We start from the raw sequence: 23714 nt of genomic DNA, 5'->3' as shown, positions 1-23714 counted from the left end.
TGTCTTGCCCCATGGTCATAGTGTAACACGAGGTCAACTTTTAAATTAACGTTTCCGATAAAACTGCTCTTGAAAGACGAACTGTCCAATTTCCTATTGTCTCTGCTTTGAGCACTGGCCTGAATAGATTTCATATCTGGGTAAAAACAATGACTGCAGATGCTGGAAACCAGAGTCTAGATTAGAGTGGTGCTGGAAAAGCACAGCAGGTCAGGCAGCGTCCGAGGAGCAGGAAAATCGACGTTTCGGGCAAAAGCCCTACATCAGGAATACAGGCAGGGAGTCTGAAGGGTGGAGAGATAAGTGAGAGGAGGGTGGGGGTGGGGAGAAAGTAGCATAGAGTACAATAGGTGAGTGGGGAAGGGGAAGAAGGTGATAGGTCGGTGGGGGGAGGAGGGTGGAGTGGATAGATGGAAAAGAAGATAGACAGGTAGGACCTCACTAACTGCATTTAACCAGCAGATCAGGAACTCTTCACATGGTCTTGAAAAGTAATCTAATTTTATCCAGTCCCTTGTAATTTAAGCAGCCAATACAATACTCACTGAGATTTGGACCTCCCTATAACATAGGATCTAACATTCCTGTGAACTGCCTTTTTGCTTTTCTACCTTCAACTATACGTATCTCCACAAGGCATGTGAGAGAATTCAAGGTTCAGAGGATAAAACAGGATCCTGGTTGAGGAAGAACTGAAGCTGATGGCACCAAACCGCAGCAACATCATTAGCAAGACCCAGCCAAACACCACAGAGCTGTCAAAAAAAAAAATGATTGACCCTCAGACAGAATGACTTGTTGGAAAGTTAAAAGGGATGGATTTGTGATGGAAGTGGAATAGGCTGAAAAGCTCATGACAACCGATTGACAAATTAACAGTGATGGAGTTATGATTTTACTATGGGTTTTGGCTTCCGACACATCTTCCCTTCATTTCAGCCACATGCTCCCTGCACTGTTGGCACACCAAGCCCTTTCAGGCAGACTGACAAAGAACCGTACAGCTTCCCCCCACAGTGTTCAGGCTTCCAGTGTGTGACAGATCAGTAGATGGTTTGGTTCTTACTGCACGCGTTGTGCTCTCATTGTATTGCAATTTTCCTTTTCATCGCAGAATAAAAGTAGAGACAGAATGAGGCCAGTTATGCCGGGTCTCTGACCCACTCTGCTGCACCTCATTTCCAGCACCAACGTTTGGAATGCACCAGGGGAGGTACATCTCCAGCCTCATTTTCCAGAGGATGTGCACAGTGTCCTCAGTGTAGGGGGAATAGAGGAAAGCCAGACCAACACACCAGATCCGCACTGACCATGAGATCGTTGCAGAGGACTATAGCAGAAACAGGTCATTCAGCCTGTCAAGCCTGACCTGTCACTGAATGACAATGCAAGGTTTGTATTGTAACTCTATCGATCCCACTTTGCTCAATATTCCTTAATAACCTGCACGTTGCATTGAGATGATGGAAATTTATACAGAAACTGTGCGCAGGACCTGGAAGGGACGTCTTATTCCTTTGAGACCCTTAGCTGTCCACTCAACACATTCTTACAACATCATCACAGTGGGTGGTGTTTAAGGCATTCTTCAGTATTAACCCTTTCAGACCCTTGCACAAAACAGTGAAGCAGCTTTGGATTTGAATGTTCTTCCAAAGCTCTCCCCCTCATCCTTAAGTAACATGACAGCCAGTACAATAGGTGAGTGGGGGAGGGGAAGAAGGTGATCCCTCCTCAGTGTGCTCAGGATTTTCGTGTACTGTAACTCTACAGGACAAATCTTGACCTTCATATTTTTTGGCATAAGGGACTTGTCATTCCACTCAGTAATGGGATCAAAGTGCAGGATCTCTTTTCTTTCCTTCACTGCAGCTGCTCTGCCTCATCAAAGACAGGATGTGACTCAACATGATACAACTTCACAGAATTATAGAATCGATGCAGTACAGAAAACAGCCAGTCGACCCATCATTCCTCCACTACTTTCCAAATGAGCATCACACGAGATAACTCCTGATGGACAGGTTGTTGGCACTCTGTACAGGTGGTAGATAGTCCTACCCAGGCAATAAGGTCACTGCAGCCCTACTTCAAGGAGAGCTTCCAGAGAGTCTGAAGTTTTGTTGATCCTCCCCTGGAAAGCTGGAGAATTGAGAACACAGGACCTGGTGGGAGAGTTATCTTTTGGCCATCCAGTCACAGCCTCAAGACCAACAAAGGTGATTTGGCAGCAGTTATAGTGTTATAGAGCTGTACAGCCTCAGTCCAACTCACCCGCGCCAACCAGATATCCTAAATTAATCTAGTCCCATTTGGCCCATATCCCTTTAAACCCTTCCTAATCATATACTCATCCAGATGCCTTTTAAATGCTATAATTGTACCAGTCTCCACCATTTCCTCTGGCAGCTCATTCCATACATGTACTATCCTCTGCATGAAAAAGTGCTCCTTAGGTCCCTTTCAAATCTTTCCCCCCTCACCTTAAGCCTAACTTTGGACTCCCCTACCCTGGAAAAATGACCCTGTCTATTCACCCTACCCATGCCTCTTGTTGTTTTATAAACCTCTATAAGGGTCACCCCTCAGCCTCCGATGCTCCAGGGAAAACAGCCCCAGCCTATTCAGCCTCTCCCTTGTAGCTCAAAATATAAGTCAAACATGGAAATCTTATCCCTCAGAATCCCCTCTAACAATTCTTCTGAACAGTTTATCTGAATGTATGTAGGGTTGCTTTCAAAGAGGATAGCTTTTGTGTCATATTCAGCTGGTAATAACACATATTTAGAAATGGCCTCTCACCTTCTTCGAGGCTGCAGGCATGCAAGAGACCACATAAAGTTCACTTTTGGGACTATAAACAGAAATGGAAGTTGGAGTGTTAGAATTGGAAGAGAAGGCAGGATTGCAACTTGAAAATCATGAGCTGCATTCCCTTTTTGAGCACTATTGCTTTTGAAGCAGTCAGAGGGAGAATTCCAGACTGAGCAGCGTTGCAAATCTTTTGAGTTAGCGATTCTGTCTGAGAACACTTCCCTGATTGGTTGTGCTACAGAGTGCTTGAAAGCTGGAATTGCCATGAGCAGCACAGGAGAAGAAACATCTACAGCCTACAGACAGAAAGCATATTCATCTCTCTCTCTCTCTCTCTCTCTCTCACCATGTGGAAAAAATGACAGAAAAACCTAGAAAATCTAATAGAAAGAATTCATACAAGAAAGGATCCATGTTTACTCCATCAACCATCAAATCTGAGAACAACAGTAACTACACAGACAGCAGCACATCATTGAAATCACTGCACAGAGGCTGGGTCCCATCACCAAGTCACCGTTTATTTACTAGTGCACAGGACACTGGCTGTAGCCAGCCAGCTTGGAGTCAGTCCTCAACTGAGGAGATTCTAATTTCCTGGTTATGTTGGTCAGCCAAGGCTTTCCTGATTGATGTCGTTAATCAAGGACTGTGTAGTCAACAAGATTCAGCTGGTTACAATCTCTAGTAATCATTGCAAACATCTGTAGGGCTATGGGGAAGTAACTGTCACCTTAAGGTCTGGTCTTTGGAATTCTGCTTACATTGACTGTATATTTTTCTGCAGTGTGTGTTAAACCATTTGTCTCTCTTAATCATGATTGACTGTCTTTATATTTGAGGAGTGGAGTGCAGTTGAAGATTAAAAATCCTTTCTTTTCATTGATCTTGTTAGGTGTGCTGTAACGACGAGTATTTTTTTCCCTGTTGCTTTCAAAATAGGTGTGAAATGCTTCCGTCCTAAGCAGCAAGCAGTCAGGCAAATTGTTTACTTTCATTGGGACCTCATACATTCTTTGGCACCTTTTGGAACAGTGGGGATCTCTTATTTGCGACTCTCCCACAGACTTTGATCTGTCACAGTTGTAAACATATACTGCTGTAGATTCATCCCACTCTTTTAGAATGGCGATGGACGGATGAAGATCTTCCAGGTAGTCATGAGTTACACTTGGAATTCCTCTCATCCGTTTGGCTATTATCAGAATGAGAGATGGATCTTCTTCTCCAGGCATCAATGATAATGAGTTTTCTATTGGGAATACAGTGTGGACTTCATCAATAAAACTTCTCCCTGTGAGTCAAAGGCCAGAGCATAAATGCTGATGACTGTGGTGTACCTCTGACAGTTAATGAAGTGCCATAAGATTGGGCCATTCAAGCAGAGCATCCAAGGCTCTATTCCAATGGCAAAATCAACTTGACAAAGGTTATGGACAGTCAATCCTTGACAATAGAAAGTGCATCTTCGACAGTTGCCACTCCCTGGGCAGGACTCACTGAGAGCAGTGATATCTAGTTGAAGTCTTGATAGCTCATAAAGTACAACTGCATCTCTTTTTTTCTGGACAGTCCCTCTTGGGAATATCCACAAATGTTCTCCTATTTTAAGTTACAAAGTTTAAACCTTTCTTTCTTTCCCCAGCCAGGAGAAGGGCGGGGGGAGGGCAGCCTATTTTCAGGGCATCATTTCTAGCCTTTACGTGGGGGTAAGCAGAGCATATTCCGATGGACCAGTCACAGATGCTGCTGCCCAACACAGATGCAGGACTCTGTGCTTCTGTCACCACAGTCCACAGTACCAGGGACTCCCAGGCTCACCACCCTGTCCACAACATTGTTTGATCATTCAAAGTAATTTTGGTGCTTGCTGTACAGGGAGATGGAAGGAATGTTGTTCAATGAGGGAGGGGAGAAATGAAAGCATTTTGTAGCTTTCTGTCACATTAGAAACATTCTTCAGTTGACACAGGCAAATGGCCCTTGGTAATGCCTGTGTGTGATCTTGTTTAACCTGGAGGCCCTGGACTACTGTCATGGTCCACACTGTCTTTACTTGTGATCAGATTTCGGTGACTTGTAAACAAGATGAGCAGGTCCTCTTTATCCTGCAGCTTTCTTCCTTCTTGACAGATGAGACTTTTCTGACCTTGCTCTGACAGTGACGACTTCTTTATTTGGCACCTGCCCTGCCACCAAGAATGGTTGTGGCTGGAGCAAGGAGTTCCCAATGGAACCTCAGGATTGCCAGAGAGCACAAACCTCTCCACCACATGAAAGAGCCATTGGTAACCATAGCATTGTTATAGAACAATTTCACTGCTCTGAATGATTTCACTCTTCCTCTGGAAGCAAACCTTGGAATTCAAGTTTCTAATGTGACAGAAAATGCTTTGATTTCTACTCTCCCTCCTAGAATACCATTCCTCTTATTGCCCCTGCAGCAAGCACCAAAATTACTATGAACAATCAAACAATGTTACTATGATATTTCCAGGCGAAGTTAGTTATCATTGTTTGGTTCTTCTGTATATGCTGAAAATGTTTTGCTGGAAAAGCGCAGCAGGTCAGGCAGCATCCAAAGAGCAGGAGAATCGAGGATTCAGGCATGAATCCTGAAAGATTCCTGAAGGGGGGCTCATGCCCGAAACGTTGATTCTCCTGCTCCTTGGATGCTGCCTGACCTGCTGCGCTTTTCCCGCAACACATTTTCAGCTCTGATCTCCAGCATCTGCAATCCTCACATTTTCCTCTGTATATGCACAACCAAACTGATATATATCAGAAAAGTTCATAGACTCCCTATAGTGTGGAAGCAGGTCATTCGACCCATCAACTCCACACCGACCCTTTGAAGAGCATCCCACCCAGGCCCATTCCCTACTCCATCCCTGTAATTTTGCAATTCCCATGGCTAATTCTCCGAGAAATGACACTATGGGGCAATTTAGCTTGGCCAATCCATTTAACCTGCACATCTTTGGACTGTTGGAGGAAATTGGAGCACCCGGCGGAAACCCAGTGAGACACAGGGAGAACGAGCCAACTCCACACAGTGGGTGGAATCAAACCCGGGTCCCTGGCACTGTGAAGCAACAGTGCTAACCACTGAGTCACCGAGCCACCCAGTCCTCATGCTTTTTGAAGTGATAAATCTATGTAGACTTGTAATCTTATAATTCAGACTGAACTGTTCCAGATGTTAGTCAGGTAGCAAACCCGATGTTCACGCTCTGTCTACCTGGCCGATGAAATTCGTGCCTTGGGATAGAAAAGCTTTGCTATGACTTCTTCAACTCGACCAGCTTCTGTTTGGGTTTCGGGTTATGTACTTGTCAGTTTGCTGTTTCTCTCTCTTCAGGGACTTGACAGAAGTGGGATGAGCTTCAAGGATCCTGGAATACTCATTGGTTTAATCAAAGATTCAGAACTGCAGCATCAAACAACAGCCTATATGATCCTCTTTTCCTTGTAACTTAGTGACCTCGTGAACAGGTGTTAAATACATGGGGTAGAGCTGATGCTAAATTGGTGCCGGAAAATCTAGGCTGACTGAAGCTTTTAGACTGTCAATGACTTCAATGCCAGCTGGAGTATTCTGAGAGATTCTAGGGTTCCTTTCAATGTACATGAACATCTCCCATTATTGTGAAAAGGAACTACATCTCGTTGATTTTTTTCTGCTGTGCAGCTATTAGCACAACTCACAAGAAATACCATTATGAAGGGAATGCAACATTTAGACTGAGTGCTGATTGGTTGGTAAATGGACAGGATCGCCATGGAGAACGCACTAGTTAGATGGTGACTGATCATTCACGGCCAAACATTGCAGACCAAAAGAATATGGAGCAACTGTTTCAAATCAATAACAGTAACTTTCTGGTTTGTTTTTTTAAAGAAAAAGACTCTATGAAATGCCTTTACTGATCAGAATCAACACGCCTAGTTCCAACCTTAAACACAGGTTGGCAATCAACTGTCAGTTGTCATCCAACTGAGGCATTTCAACATCCAGAGTGCATTGCTCGCCATCAGCACTCTCCTCTCATACACTGTAAATATTGCTTTCCCGTTACACTGCTATTTCTTGTGAACTTTCCTGATGAGTACACAATGAAGAACTTGGATAATGGGAGCTTCAGTAATACTGAAGCTCCCATTATCTAGGCCAAGATTACGCCCAAAGCCAGATCCATCAAAATGAAATAACTTGATATTCATCTCATTTGCAGCTTGTGGGATCTTGTTGCAAGGAGATGCCCTGCGTGTTGACAAACAATGGTCCATAAGTGTCAAATTATTTGTTCCTTGAAGTGCCTGTATGATTCTGAAAGATGTGATATATAAGGCAAGATCTAATTTTGAATACATTTGTATAAATCTCAAGTATTAAAGCCAAACATGCGAACATTACTAATAACACAGCCCAATCACAAAAGATGGACTGGATTGTAAATTTGTACCAGATAGTGATCTGACGTAAACCCAGATTATTTGGTTCAACATTCTTCAAGCTCAACTGATCTGGCTGTAACTTAAGGGGGTAAACATGCAATGTGGTGCAATTTGCTTCTGTCCAAAAAAGTGTTATGTTCAACTTCCTGGTACGCTCAGTCATTCACAAACTCAGGCAAGGAACTAACCACAAGTGTAGGATTAACGCTCAAATATCTCTGGGTTAAGGAGGTACAAAAACAACACCCGGAGTCCCTTTGCCTGATCCTGGTCAAGTAGCAACAGCAAACTAAATCTACACAGGTTAAAAAAACAAGTTACTGAGGTCACGTTGAGCACAAAACCTTCTGGTTTTGTTCATTTCCTTGTTTGTATGATCTAGCTGTGCATCAAGTGGGACTCATGCATTTCAAAGTAATTTGTGTATGTACTCTTTCCGAGGGTATTACAAGAATGCACCACCATTGGGTGAGATGGTATAAATCAAACATGTTGCTATCTTGCAATACCGACTGGTCACCTCATGAGGGTGCAGTTGAGCAACTTGAAATTTCCCTTCCATTGCCACCAAGTGGTTGAACGTAGGTACAGCATGATGGTGGCTCCAAACACAGCACCATCCAAAGCCAGGAATAAGTTCTTGTTTTGTCAGATTTAGAGATGAAGAAACAACACAAAGTGCCAAAATACTCAGCAGGTCTGGGAGCAATTGTGGAATAAGACACAGAGTTAACATTTCAAGTCCAATTTGACTTAGAGGTGCCAGTGCTGGACTGGGGTGCAAAGTTAGAAATCACACAACACCAGGTTATCGTCCAACAGGTTTAATTGGAAGCACTAGCTTTCGGAGCGCTGCTCCTTCATCAGGTGACTGTGATGAAAGAGGTGATGAACCACCTGATGAAGGAGCGGCGCTCCGAAAGCTAGTGCTTTCAAATAAACCTGTTGGACTATAACCTAGTGTTGTGCGATTTTTAACACAACTTCTTTCAAATTCTGAAGACAGTTATATTAGACTCAAAATGGTAACACTAACTCCTCCACAACTTCTGAAGGGTCACACCAGATTTGAAATGTCAATTCTGCTTTCTCTCCACAGAGGCTGCCAAAGTGACCGAGTTTCTCCAATACTTTAGGTTTTTATTTCAGATCTCCAGCATTTTACTATTACTAAAGGTCAAAAGTTCTTTCCTTTGAAGAGATAACGTCGTTTAGAGAGGAGAACAACCAAAATAGAAATGGCATAGAAAGTCAATTATAAGCAAGTGAAATAATGTTTGCAGGAAAAGTTATGCTATCTTTCTTTCGCTAACATCCACTGGGGTCGATAACATTCACAAATAAATTGACTTTAATAGAGAAATGGAGCTGGTGCAACAAAAGTAAGCTTCAATTTCCACACGAGGAAATGTCGATTTTCCCGCTCCTCGTATGCTGCCTGACCTGCTGTGCTTTTCCAGCACCACTCTAATCTTGACTCTAACCTCCAGCATATGCAGTTCTCACTCTTGTCTAGTTTAATTTCTACACATCCAATATTAACCACCCACCACCTCAATGTACTTCACAGTCAATGAAGCTCTGGATAATAAAGTGAAGCACTGATTAAAGTGTAACCACTGGTATATAAAACTAAGTAGTCATTTTCACACAGCACCAAACCATAAACAGCAAGGTGATAAGCAGCAGATCATTGGTTTTATTGATATTAATTGAGAGATAAAGTTCGGGGGACACTGGGAGTAACCTCACTGCTTTTCTACCAAGTAATGGCAGAGAATCCTTTACATCCATCTGAGGAGGCAGACAGGACCTCAGTTGGATGTCTCATCCAAAAAACATCCTTTGACAATGCTGACAGAGGGAAGGCTGCATTATCAGAGGTGCAGTCTGCAGTACTGAGGGAGTGCTGCATTGTCGGAGGTGCAGCCTGTAATCCCTCAATACTGAAGACTGCACATCTGATAATGCAGCACTCCCTCAGTACTGCAGACTGCACCTCTGACAATACAGCACTCCCTCAGTACAGCAGATTGCACCTCTGACAATGCAGCATCCCCCAATACTGCAGACTGCACCTCTGACAGTATAGCACTCCCTGAGGAAGTGGTCAGTAATGCCAGCTCCCTTGGGACACAATGTGATGACCCTGGCGTCACAGGTAGGAAGGGTTGGTGGGGTTGGATGGGAGCAGAATCCACCATGATTGCCAAGTCTATGTGCAGAGCCCTCTGATGTTTCCGATGGTAGCTGGAGATCTGGAAAGGGGATCTGGTGCAAGGACATGTGTACAAGAGACCCAGATGATCGACTGAATTGCAGCACTGAGAGCGAGGAGCCATGTGGACAGGAAGATTCCTGTCGATTCCGAAGATCGAATCTGGCTCACATAGTCAAGGAGCTTTAGGATGAGGCTTTCTACTACCTGAACTCTGCTCCTCAACTAACTAGAGATCAGGCGATAGATCAGAAATCAGGGCCATGATCGTAACTTATAAATAGTTTGTTTCTTTGAGTTAAGCTTTCCCATTAAGCTTTATAAAGGTCAGACGCTAATGGAATGAACTCCCTTTTTAAAACATCTTTGCAGTCCATGTGCTTGAATTACAAGTAACAGGAGTTTGGATAAAAGTTGCAAAAAGGTGATTGACCGAAAGGCGACTAACTAAAGTAACGAATCAACACCAAATCATTATGCTGACAACCAAATCTCCACAACACAAGCAGCAAAACAAGGAAACATTACTGTGATTGAGTAGGAAGCGAATTTAAATCATTACCAGGAATTCTTCTTCACAGAGTGATCAATACATGAAAAGGACTTGCAGATTGGATGGAGAGATGTAACTCTGTCTAAAGCAGCTGCACGCTATACTCAGAGTCAGTGTGAGGTGGGACTGTCTGGGATATATACGTTCTTCCAAATACAGATGAGCTCTGATAAACCAAATAGACACCTGATCCATCTTGTAACCAAGGCTCAAAGAACAAGGTGGCTAAATGCAGCAAGCCTGTATACACCCCCTTACAGTGTCAGATAGGAAGGTAGCTGAGGTATAGAAAGGAGAAAGGACACAGCTCAGAGGCGAGTTCCTATATGAATTTACCATGTGTATTGACATTCCAGGATTCAACACGATCAGGTGGTGTTCAGACTTCAGCCAAGTAGACCTCCAGGTTCTGGTCTATGGATCTCAGGTTGAGAAAAGAATGAGGCACGGAAAGGTTCTACACTAATGTTCACCGAATTGACAACAGTGACAGGGTCAGCATGAATCTTGCCTGAGAAGGTGATGATGAACAACCCTCTTAACCACAGAGGTCCTTGCGGGTCAGGATATTGACCCAGTGACAGTGAAGGAATGACAACATTGCTTCAAGTCATGACAGTGTGCATCTTGGAGGGAGACTTGTAGTTGCTTATCACACAAGTCTGCAGCTGTTATCCGTCTGGGTGGTAGAGGTTGTGGGTTTAGAACATACTGTCAAAAGACCCTTGGTGAGTTGTTGGAGAGCTTGTAGATGGCACACACTGCAGTGCTGGTGGTGAATACTGTGAATGCTGAAGGTGGCGTTTGGCTGCCAATTAAGTGGCTGCTTTGGCCTGGCTAGTGCGGGGTATTCCATCATACTCCTGACTTGTACCTTGTTGACGGCGAACAGCTTTTGGGGATTCAAGCGGCGAGTTATTCGTTGCAGGATTCCTAACCTCCGACCTGCTCTTGTTTGGGCACTATTTATAGGAGTGGTCGTGTTTAGTTTCTGGTCAATGGGACATGTTGATGATAGGGCAATTCAATGGCAGTAACATTGCTGAATTTTACAAATGCATTTGAGGGCAGACAGATATGCACAAGGTGGAGGGAACAATGGATAACGGGGAGATGAAGCAAAGTGGAAGGTAAATCGTAATCAGCATAAACAGGAGTGCAGAGCACTTTGGCTAGTCTGTTTCTCGGCTGTGATTTTGCACAGCAGTTTCTAAGCTGCTGTTACTGCGACAGACCTGTCCATTTCTCCATGGGGAACAGTGCTGTGGGAGTGCTGAACCGTCCTTCACTCAGCACCTGCCTCCTTTCAATAATAGAACAATTTTCATATAAAAGGTGGGGGCTGCAGGGAAGGAACAGGAAATGGAGGAACGGAACAGCTTCCAAATGTAACAACCCACACCTAATCCATTTACAGCCTGAAATACAACATTTCTCTTCGATAGTGCCAAATAATGAAAAGGAACACACATGTTTAGGTCATCTTTAAGCGGGAGATGGCTTTCAAACCAAATTAACTCGTTGTGAAAGGGGGACAGGGGAAAGAGAAGTTGACACAATACACTGACAGTGCTTACCTATTAGCATACCACTGCAGCTACTCACAATGCGCTTGATCAGATTCTGAGAGCTTTTATTGCAACAAATCCAATACTAATTGAATGTTAGATAGAATCATGACAGATTGCACTGCAGCAGTGAGGTCTCTTGTTAAGGCATTTGGTGAGTGACTCCAACTCCAGTACTCAGTAATGAAGGGAAGGTTCATTGGAGACTGGAATCTTCAGCTCATTCACACGGTGAGTCAGAGGCCAGTCAGTCAATCAGGCAAGTTGTAAGGATACAATGCTCAGATAACATGGAGAAAAACAGCTGCAAACAAGTGTAAAAATATTCTTGGATAATCCTTATTCCACTTAACAGCAGGTTCAAGAATGCCACATAAAGTAGTAAATCTGACAATTATTTACACTTTCTATCACTTTAAGGCATTCATCTGCGTATGGACTGACACAGGTCAGTCTAGACAACTCATGTGAGCAGGTTTTGAAAGTGATTTCTTGTCCAGGTTGTGTTTGCTAAAATCCCTCAGAGTTTCGCTTGCACTGATTTAACAAAACAGATATCATTATCATTTGCTGTTCTAATTTAACATCATAATCATTAAGATTATCAAATTGTCATAGATTGTAAATGGTCTCTCCCCTAGCTGCGCCAATGCAATCTCACTGACATTCAATTCTAATCTTTCCAAACTATGATTTTACTCAAGGGTACCACTGTAATAAAAGATGGCGTTTGCATGATGTATGTCAAACTGACTGATATTATCTCACCCTAACACCAACAGCTCACATTTGTGTAATGCCTTGAGCCTCATAAAATGTCTCACAGTGATTCAGGAAAGCATTATCAAAATGAATCTGAACGTAAACCAGAGATATGTAAACAGACGTGCAAAGCTTTGTCAAAACGATGGGCTGCAGGGAGGATACAGAACTAAACAGGGTAAGGATGGAGGGTGGGAGTGGGTGCGACGTCCAGAGTTTGTGGTCCAGGGAACTGCTGCGCAGGTGCCAGCGTTGGGCTGGGGTGGACAAAGGTAAAAATCACACAACACCAGGTCATAGTCCAACAGGTTTATTTGGAAGCACTAGCTTTCAGAGCTAGTACTTAGTGGTAATTAGTGGAACAGGGATCATAAGACACACCTTATAGCAAAAGATCACAGTGCAATTAAACGATATATTGAACAAACATAGATTGCTGTTAAGTCTTTCATCTTTTAGAATGGGATGCAGGTTTTGGTTCAGGTAGCGTGCAGCAGGCTGACCTGGGGTGAATTGGGATAGTTCTGTTTCAAGGTTACAAAGGCAAGGATGAAATTTCAGCAGAAGAGCTAAACAGGGCCAGAGTCAGGCAACACCACGCAGGTGAAAAGAGCACAGACGTGTGGTCAGGAACTCATCCTATGCAGTCTTGATCAGCCCGAGATAAATACCAGGTACAGAATCATAAAATTGACACAGTGTGGAAGCAGGCCATTTGGCCCATCGAGTCCACACTGATCTCCGAAGAGTATCCCACCCAGATCCACCCCCTTACCCTATAACCTTGTATTTCCCATGGCAGATCTGTGGACACTATGGCCGACCTACCTAACCTGCACATCTCTAGACTGTGGGAGGAGACTGGAGCACTTGGAGGAAACCCACACAGACATGGGAGAATGTGCAAACTCCACACAGACCTGAGGAATTGAACTTGAGACCTTAGAGCTATGAGACCACCATGCCAACCACTGAGCCACTGCACTGCCCTGAGAGGGATGAAGCCAATGTCTGGAGAGTAGAGTTTGTAGGAAGAAGTGAGGATTGCAGATGCGGGAGTACCAGAGTTGAAAAATGTGGTGCTGGAAAAACACAGCAGGCCAGGCAGAGTTTGTGCCAGGGCTGGAAGATAACGGTTTCTGTCATCTTGGCTCTAAGTGGAGGAGATTTCTGCTCATTCAGTCTGAGATGAATGGACAATGGAGAAGGGGAAGAAGACTTAGAATGAGGTACCATCAATATACATGGGAAAAATAACAAATGATCTTGGATAACGTTGTGAGGGCAACATGTAGGTGATGAATACAAGATGGCAAAGACATATCTCAACCTTATGGGTGCAAGAAAGAGAAGCTTTGTAACACTTCGAATTCTTCGAGTTTCTTTTTAGATTTTACAGGATGTGGGCATCACTAACATTTATTGGCCATTCCCCAGTTGTCCTTGAGAAGGTAGTGGTGAGCTGCCTTCTTGAACCGCTGCTGTCCATGTGTTGTCAGTAAACCCACAATACCCTCTGAGGGAATGCCAAGATTTTGACACAGCTAGAGTGAAGGAATGACAAAATATTTCAAAGTCAAGACGGTGAGTGGCTCGGAGGGGAACTTGCAGATGGTGGTGCCCCCACGTATCCCTTGTCCTTTTGGATAGAAGCGGTCATGGATTTGGAAGGTGGTACCTAAGAAGCCTTAGTGAATTTCTGAAGTGCTCCTTGTAAATAGTACCTACTGACTGTTGCTAGTGGCAGGTGTGAGTGTCTGTGAATGTGGTGCCAATCAGGCGGGCTGCTTTGTCCTGTGTGGTGACAAACTTCTCGAGTTGTTGTTGCTGGAGCTGTACCCATCCAGGCAATAGACCCACGCAAGTTGAGTCCCGTTGAACTGGACAAAAAATAGAGAGGCCTAGCAATGTTCCTACATCAGCTTTAGTAGTAAAAGCAGTATATTCCTGCAAATAGACAAAACAGTGAGCCAAGACACTGTTCCCCTTATCGTCACCTTGATCTTTGAAAAGGTTGACATCTAAGAAAGGAGCTGGAAGTGCTGCACCAACCAACAGGACTGGCTGGGACTTCCACAATTGACTCTTTGCTTTTCATCCTTTCAGAAATACAGCGGGGACTAACGGTAGCAGCAGAATACTCCCACACCAGCGCATGCTGGGAAATGCCCAGACGAATGGCTTTTGCCCGAAATGTCGATTTTCCTGCTTCAATGGCTGCTGCCTGACGTGCTGTGCTTTTCCAGCACCACTCTAATCTAGAAATGGGGTCATGCCCCTCAACCTTTCACATCCTCAAGGTTTCTCCGGTGTGTGAATACCAAAGTGAAGCTGTCTTTCTAGCGCAACAGCAGAGGCTACATCGACTGCAGATCATTGGCAATAGTGGTCCCCATGAACAACATCATCAAGTATGTTTTGGACCAGAGCAGAGCCCCTCAAAACATACTTAGAAGATAGTCTAGACCCTAACGTTATCTTATTTTACAGGTAAATATGAGGTGCTGTGTTCCAGATGCAATTCAAATGGTCAAACTGCTCAACGTTTAGCAAAACACAATTTATTCAAACAATTTATTCCAATTCAGAGGCCATGAGTATGCTTGCAGATCAAAGCCTGACAAACTCTCCAAGCAGCACAATCTTCAAGGACTCTGAGAAACTCAATTAAATATACTCATCAGCAGAATCTCTAAACATTTCACATGTGTTACCTCAAAATATATATCCCCAGCATATTTACATAAATGCCTAAGAAATAGGGCATCAAAGAAATTTAGTCCATCAAGCCTACTTGGCCATCGAATATAATCATTCACCTCTAACTTCAGTATCTGTTCCTATCTCACTTTTTCTATGCATACTTTGATCTCTTGGGAGATAAAAATGTTATCCATCCCAGCCTTAAATATATTCAACAAAGGGGCATTCACAGAATTCCAAGGCAGAATACTCAAAAGATGCACAACTCTTTGGCTGAAGAAATTTCTCCTCACCTCACTCCTAAATGATGACACTGCGATTGTGTTCCCATGTTCCAGATTCCCATGCCTGGATGAAAGAATCTTTCAGTGTCAATCCTGCCAAGACCTTCAGAATCTTGTATGTTTCAATCGGATCATTTCCCATTCTTCCGGTAAACGCAGTTTACTCAACCTCTTAATACAAGACAAGCTGCTCATTCCAGGGACCACCTAGTGAACCTTCGCTAGCCCATCCAAATGCAAGTATATCCTTCCTCAAATACAAAGGCTAAAACTCTACATAGTTAACCATCCCACCAAAGTGCTGTACAATTGCCATAAGCTTTATTTACTCTAATACTCCAAATAAAGTCCAACATGCCATTTGTTTGCCTAACTGCTTGCTGCAATTGCAAGTTAACTTTATACATGCAGATCCAAGTGCCTCTGAACATCAACATTTACAGGTTTCATATTTACAAAAAAAGCTTTCTTTTCACAACTCTTACAAATTAGTGAATAACTTCATACTTCCCTACAATATTGTGACTGCAACCTCATTGCTCACTCACGTAATCTCTCTACAGTTTCTTTGTATCCTGCTCCCAGATGGATACTAAACTTGAACTTAGAAAGATTTTGCCAGCCGACTGAACATGGCCCATGTTATCCCTCACTAACAGGTGCCACAAAGAGTACATTTCCGACCCTCCACCAACTCCCAACATCCATCCCAAAACTTCTGCCACTAAACTACACACTTCCTCTTGGCTCCCATGTGTGGCCAGAACACCTGAGGTAAACTAATCCCCTTCAAGGCCACAGCCCTTGTCAAGGTGAATTCTGAATGGAACAGTCCTATTCTGCAGGAGGAGAAGTGAAAGGGGAGACAGTGAAATTCATTGCTTTTCAGATGCAGGGCTATCTTCATATGCAAGTTAGCCCATTAGATCAGACCTTTAGTTTGTGAACTTGACTCTGTTACCCAGTTTTACACGCCATGACCAGAAGAGGTTAGCTTCTGGCACAATTCACAAGAATTTTAATGATCCAACACCTCCTCTTAATTTAAATCCAGCAATGGAAACATGATCTGACCTGTAAAAGATTGGAGGCTGGGGGTCAATAGATCTCTGCCATCTTAGTGCACTCTTCCAATACTCTGGAAAACAAAGAAAGACAGAAACATGCTTTTAATATCCCAAGGTCTATATCAAAATTAAGTACTTCTGCACTATATTCAGAGCTGTGATACTGATAATTCATCAGCTAATTCACACACAGCAAGACCCCATGGATAACAATAAGGTAATAACCAAGATTTACCTGTTTTAGTTCAGGGACAGGTGACTATTCTGGGGTATCTTTTGGGTACAAAAGGAGAGCAGCCTTGATTTTATATTGTTTCTTATTAACAGTGCCTCAGACACTGTAGCACCCACTGCAGACTGCACTGGAGCATCAGTCTAGATTCTGTGCTCCAGTCTGCAAAGTTGATCTCAAATCAACAACAGTCCTTACTTAGAGGTGAGCTCTCACTGAGATATGGACGACATTTGAGACAGGGCTTCTGGCTGACAAGATGTATTAATGGGTTGACAACCTGAGTGAAAGCACACATTTCACTAATTCCATCATGAGTCAACGCCAAATGAAAGCTGATCAAGATGAGTCCATGCTAGTTATTGGACAGTACTGCACCTTCTGCTGTTGATGACAGTGGGGGATTAAGTCTCACTGAAGTCAAAAACTCACGGGAAAATTAAAATGATTACTGCAATCAAAAAGCTTTGGTGCACATTCTGTCTGAAGTTTCATGACCATCTTTTCCAGTCTGAATAATTAATTGAAAAGAAAATGTGTCATTGTCATTTTGGCTGACCTTTCACAGTTTTGCACACCTCTTGACAATAAAGCGACCCTGGACAGAACAGTACGTTTGGTGCTATCTTCAAAAACATTATTCAAAAGATCCCAAGGAGACAAGGCTCAAGTTAGAAAATTGAAAAGAAAACAAATGCCTTTCAGATCATCAGACAGTGGGAAGAAATTGCAGTAGTATTTATACACACTAAATCATTTATAAATATTCTGTGGTTTCATTGTTATTCTTTTCATTTTAAACCAGTTAATTGGCACTACATCCCCATGCATCCACTCCTTCCATCACTGATGCTCAGTAGCAGCAGCGTGTACTATCTACAAGAGGCACTACAGAAATTCACCAAAGGTCCTCAGACAGTACTTTCCAAACCCATGACCACTTCCATCTAGAAGGACAAGTGCAGCAGATACAAGGGAACACTATGACCTACAAGTGCCCCTCAAACCATCCCTCAAATATATCGCCACTCCTTCACTATCGCAGGGTCAAATCCTAGACTTCCCTCCCTTATGGCATTGTGGGTGAACCCACAGCATGCGGTCTGCAGCGGTTCAGGAAGGCAGCTCACCACCACCCTCTCAAAGGCAATAAATGCTGGCCCAGCCAGCGATGCCACACTCCACAAATGAATAAATGAAAAAACAATTACTGTCCCATTGACCGGTTTGCCTGGTTGGGAGACTGACATAATGAAGATTTCTGGGTAAACCACACTGCCATGATTCACCAAGTTTATCCAATGTACAGTGATTTATGCCTCACTCCATTCCAGCAACAAATGACAATACAGCTGATATGAATATTGAAGGGTAAATTTGACCAGAGTCACTGCACCAAAAGGCTTTCCAGAGATTGCTGTTAGAGATGTACATGTGACATGGAATCAGGGCAGTACTGAACTTGACCATGAAATCATTCAACATCAATCACCCTGATCACACTTCCTGTCTAGGGTCACACATGGAAGACTGACCACTGTGGAAAGGGGAGCACTAGCTTCCAGTGACACAATCTCTATCTCCCTACTTGGGGAATCTTGGATTCTTGCTAAATTAGATGTTAGATTCCCTACAGTGCAGAAACAGGTCCTTCAGCCCAACAAGTCCACACCGACCCTATGAAGAGTAGCCCACCCAGACCAATTCACCTACTCCCTACTAATGCACCTATCACTATGGGCAATCTAGCATGGCCAATTCACCTGACCCGCACATCTTTAGACTGTGGGAGGAAACCCACACAGACACAGGAGGAATGTGCAAACTCCATGCAGACAGTTGCCCAAGGCTGGAATCGAACCTGGGACCCTGGTGCTACAAGGCAGCAGTGATAACCACTGAGCCACAGTGCCAATTGCTCGTCAACCAGGAACCATTGAGAGGCGACCTGACCAATTGGAGTCAGAGTCATCCCCAGATTTTAAGTTGCGCTCAGCACCACTACCTCCACGTAACATCAGCACACAGGTCAAACGTCACTTTGTTCTTCCGAAGCATGCCTCTTCTATTTTATTCAATAATTACTAACCTATCTCTATCCTTTAAATTTTCCTCAGACAATTCTCCAAAAGTACAAATCCAGTATACTCCACTGATACTTCCAGCCTCCTACAACCTCACCATGTCCAACACTAACCAATTCTTCCCCATAACCTCAAACCAGCTGCACTTGCATCTCCTTCACCATCCAACAGACTTCAGGACTTTAAATCCCAAACATTTTTTCACCAAACCAAGACTCCTTTATTCTCCTCATCACACTCATCTTCAAGGTAATTTTGAATGCCAACTTGGACATTTCACCTAGGTTTCCCAACAATCAGTAGTTACACCTGCACCCAGACACAAAATCCTCGTGAAGTTCCAGATTGGTCTTAGCAGAGCAAAGGAGGAACCACAGGGCAAAACAGGACCCAACAGGAGTCGGTTTTGAGTCGAGTGCAAGATCAGCTGTAAGGTTCAGTCTCTTGCAACTAGTTCAGCTTCTCGGAGCTTGTAAAGATTCAGCTAAAATTCAGGTTTGAAAACAAAATGCAGGAGGATCCACCAGGGACATCTTGAAGTTTCTATTATTACAGCAAAGCCAACAGCCTCCCTCAAAAATTCCTGCAATGAAATTTAACTATTAAGGCTACACTTTTGTTGTAACCATACAGTTGGTGCTGAGGAGTATTCTTCAAAATTAGGAACCTACCTTCATTTTTGAATTGAAGGAGAGTGAGATCTCCTGTGCCACTGAACAAAGCTAAATTACCCCATAGTGTTCAGGGATGTGGTTTAGCTGCATTAGTCAGGGGTAAATGCACAGTAATAGGGTAGGGGAATGAACCTGGGCGGAGGGTTGGTATGGACTTGTTGGGCCACACTGTAGGGATTCTATGAAAATGTCACATGAATCTGAAAGGCATTGAATCTTAACTTTATATTTGTGTAAATGAGGCTTTGATGTGGGTCTGAATATCATCAGACTGAGATAAACCTGGATGTATTCTTAGCACACTGATATCAAGGTTGAAATTAGGTTCTGACCAGATTACCAGATGGAGTTTGCTGGCTTGCAATAGCATCTTATCAGATTGTCACAAAACTATTGCTTTATTACTCTTAGATTTCAAATCAGTCCTGAGAGGAGGCAGGGATGCAATGAGCCAAGGGTGGGCCACTTTTCTCAAGACATCAACACACATCACTTGTGTGTCATGATCAGAAAAAAGGGTGAATTGCTAATACGTAACTATTTACAGAGACACACAGGAAAGAAGTTACATGCCACCTGTGTGGGCATTCTGTGCCCAATGGGGCACCCACTCCCACATCCTGCCAACCCCCCACCCCCGACAGTACTGTCCCCAATCTTGTGTTTATACACCCATACCCTTCTGAACACCTACCTCACCTAGCCAGGGCTTGACAAATAGGGTCAAGTGAACACATGGATTTACTTTTGAAGAAAGGGAGGGTTCAAAATTCTGCTTATGGTAACAAATCATCTCTGCCACTGGGACCTTGTAGGTCAGTTGTAGATTTATTGATAGAGATTAACTTTGATGATTAGAGAAGATCTGGGTGAAAATTTAATTGTTGAATGAATTAATCAGAGGCGAGTTGAGCTAACTGGACCTTGTGTTTTATTTCACTGGCTCTCTCTATATTTCTATAACACTATATTCTCCACTCATATTGCTACAGAGGACAATGCCAATTACTAATCGCTATCATGGGATCACTGCAGTATACGATCGCTGCTTCTAAAGGTCAGGAAAACAAATATCAAGATACGAAATGATGTAGTCATGACTCAATTATTTTCTCTCTCTCAAATGCAAAGATGTACAGGTTAATGACATCATGGCAATAGCAGGATGTTTGATGTGCTGGTGAAACCAATATATTACAGTGTAATAGCTCAAATGGAAAGATGGTTTCCAATCAACCAGTCTCACTCCTTTCCCAGCACACATCCTACAACTGCCAAGAGCAGGGCACCTCCATGCCAACACAGTAAGCTGGCGGGATGCTTCAATAGGGTCTGAAATGGCATTCTAATTCCTGATATTATCACACCAGCTCGACAGGTTGAAGTTCACTGTCTTACGTTTGAGCTGGCAAGGTCAGCTGCAAAATAAATGTGTAGACCAAGCATCATTTAATAAAGGAACTGCAGAGCAATTGTGGCTGACAAAGAGGCTGCTTCAGTGAAATGTAAAAGATTTGCTCTTACCGCAAGAGGAGAACTCGGTGTAAGAAAACTGTTCGGGACTTCAGTATTGGCAATGAAACCTGCAGGTGATAACAAAGTGCCAACGGTTAGCAATGGATAGCAACTGACCATAAGAACTAGCAGAGGAGACATGATGGACAAACAGGTCACAGTCCATCTCATTCAGCTCTCCTGTCATCCTCATGGTCGAACAAACTACTGGTCACCAAAATCAATTTGAAATAAATTTAACAATTGTTCTGAGTCAGCTCACAAAAGTAATCTCAAGGTGAAGATCTAGACAACAGCAATTTGGGCGGACTATAATAGTTACCAGAGGGTTCCTGCTGGTCTCCCAAGTCTCCTCGATCTGAAAAGTTTGGGAGTTGGTGGGATGACAGCGATGGGGAATTAAATACTATCTTTGATTTAAGCTATGCCTATCAGTATTCAGGCAGCTGGGATGGGTGTGAAACATATTAGGTGTAAGGCCTTTAACTTTACCCCAACCATACAATTCAGCTTCAGTTTCTAAAGAGAACAGCCTTCAATTGAACACAATATTTGTGCACACTTGTTATCTTAATAGCAAGAAAATCAGCTGCGGTGATCTGCTGGCAATTTCATATTGTGGTTCCAGGTCAAGGAAATAACACCCGTAGGCCTGCCAAATGTCCCATCGATGGAAACACAATTCCGGCAAAGTTTGCAGAGGGCACTGGACTGTTTTCCAATCTGTTGCAAAGAGGCACAGGAGTCGAAGAAATGCATACTGTTAGCATTGGAAGCAAAATGGTATTTCAAAATGGCCACCACCCACACCACTTGTACACTGGGTGTATTAAGTCGGCATAGTTTTCGGAGGGATTTTTCCACACATCAAAAGGTCAACTTGTACGCCAACATCCAAAGTAACTCCAGTGATTCAACACGTTCAGTATCTAAGTATGGTTGGATGGATACTTACCCATACTAAGACTGCTAATAATTATAATAGCTTAAAAGGAAATGAGTATTGACATCATATGCGTGATAACATTCTGTTGTTATTGAAGACAATTCCTTGTAGAAAGGTAAAGGATAAAGTAATTGCTTTCACCATTGTAAAGAACCAAAGCTTTGTCTAACATCATAGTTTGGGTTATGCTGGGTGTCCAAGAAAGCTCAGCCCCAATTGTGCTCACAAGTGATCACCTGTCTGAATACAATAAGGTGATAGGAAAACTGAATCAAAGGAAGGATTTTCTTCCAAAGCATTTTGTTTGACTGAAGAAAAATATTCTCTTTGCTACTCCCATATTGGAAAAAGGCAGGGAGAATGTGAGTTTTGTATACGAAGACAATTCCTATGCAATAAATAGTCTGTCCTTTGTGCCCACAATACTGACCATCAAAATCTCTTTTCGCAGTTCTGACACATGTAATTTTTGATTAACATGAATCATACATAAGATGGAGTCTTTTCAACTGGCCTGGATCAGTGCAACCACAACCATATTCAAGAAACTCAACATCACCCTGGATATCACTTCAGCAATGTGTCTAGACATTTATTGCCTTCACCACTAAGGCACAGCATCAGCAATGTGTGCTACCTACAAGATGCAGCACAGTAGCTTGCCCAGGCTCCTCTGATAACACCTTCCAAACCTGTGACTTCTATGATCCAGAAGGTCAAAGGTCAGTAGACCATGGCAATGTCACCAGCTGCAACTTACCCTCAAAGTCCCAAACCATCCAGATATGGAAATATATCACTGCTCCTTTGCTGTTTCAAAATCCTGGAACAGCTTTCCTTACATCATTGTGGATGTACCTATATATTTAGACTATATCAGTTCAAGGCAGCAGCTCACTACCAAGCTCACAAGGGCTATAAGTGATGGACAACAAATCCTGGCTTGGTGAACAGTGCCCACATCTCAATAACAAATGAAAAATGCCTGTAAGAACCGATAATAGCAGCTAAACAAAAAAAACCCAAAGAACTGCAAATGCTGGAAATCAGTAACAAATACAGAACCCCAGACCTGAAACATGAACTCTGCTTTCTCTCCATAGATGCTAACCGATCTGCTGAGTTTTTCAAGCTATTTCTGCTGTTGTTTCTGATAAAAGCAGCTGTTATGACTCATTCCAGGCAAGAGAGTGGTGTATTAACAACTTCTAACCTAACTACTGACTCTATGACTCTGTTAAACTTTCACTTGTGTCAATGAGTTCAACATTTTGATAAGTTTACATCGCTTCTTGTAGACTGTTGTGAAATCCCATTTAAAAATTCCCAGCAATTAATTTCAGACTGACTGAGGGTACTGGTAACATCAGATCACTGTTAATGTTGGCACTGAAATGACAGTCTGAATTAGAGTGGTGCTGGAAAAGCACAACAGGTCAGACAGCATCCAAGGAGCAGAAAATTCGATGTTTTGGGCAAAAGCCCTTCATCAGGAATGACAATCTAGTTGGCCCTTCATAACTAGCTGCTCAAAATTCTCATTATTTCCCTTGTATTCTTTGACTGGCTACAGTGTGAGACAGAGCCTTCAGTGTAACCATAAGACATAGGAGCAGAAGTAAGGCCATTCGGCCCTTCGAGTCCACTCCGCCATTCAATCATGGCTGATGGGCATTTCAACTCCACTTACCCGCATTCTCCCCGTAGCCCTTAATTCCTTGTGACATCAAGAATTTATCAATTTCTGCTTTGAAGACATTTAGCGTCCTGGCTTTCACTGCACTCTGCAGCAATGAATTCCACAGGCCCACCACTCTCTGGCTGAAGAAATATCTC

At 43.1% G+C, this 23714-nt stretch overlaps 1 protein-coding gene across 1 annotated transcript in view; it reads right to left on the bottom strand.

Annotated features, from left to right (window-relative positions):
* Window positions 1-23714, bottom strand: part of cntn1b (contactin 1b) — a 746084-nt gene that overhangs the window by 609620 nt on the left and 112750 nt on the right. The window contains exons 2-3 of the mRNA XM_043709043.1: window positions 20942-21000; window positions 16435-16498 (exon numbers count right to left, since the gene is read on the bottom strand). The gene's annotated coding sequence lies outside the window, so the exon portion shown is untranslated. The remainder of the gene's footprint in view (window positions 1-16434; window positions 16499-20941; window positions 21001-23714) is intronic.

This window comes from Chiloscyllium plagiosum, chromosome 19 (genome assembly GCF_004010195.1).
Source record: "Chiloscyllium plagiosum isolate BGI_BamShark_2017 chromosome 19, ASM401019v2, whole genome shotgun sequence".
Classification (NCBI taxonomy): domain Eukaryota; kingdom Metazoa; phylum Chordata; class Chondrichthyes; order Orectolobiformes; family Hemiscylliidae; genus Chiloscyllium; species Chiloscyllium plagiosum.
Note: the sequence above shows the minus strand (reverse complement) of the source record. Positions and strands in the feature narration are given on the sequence as shown.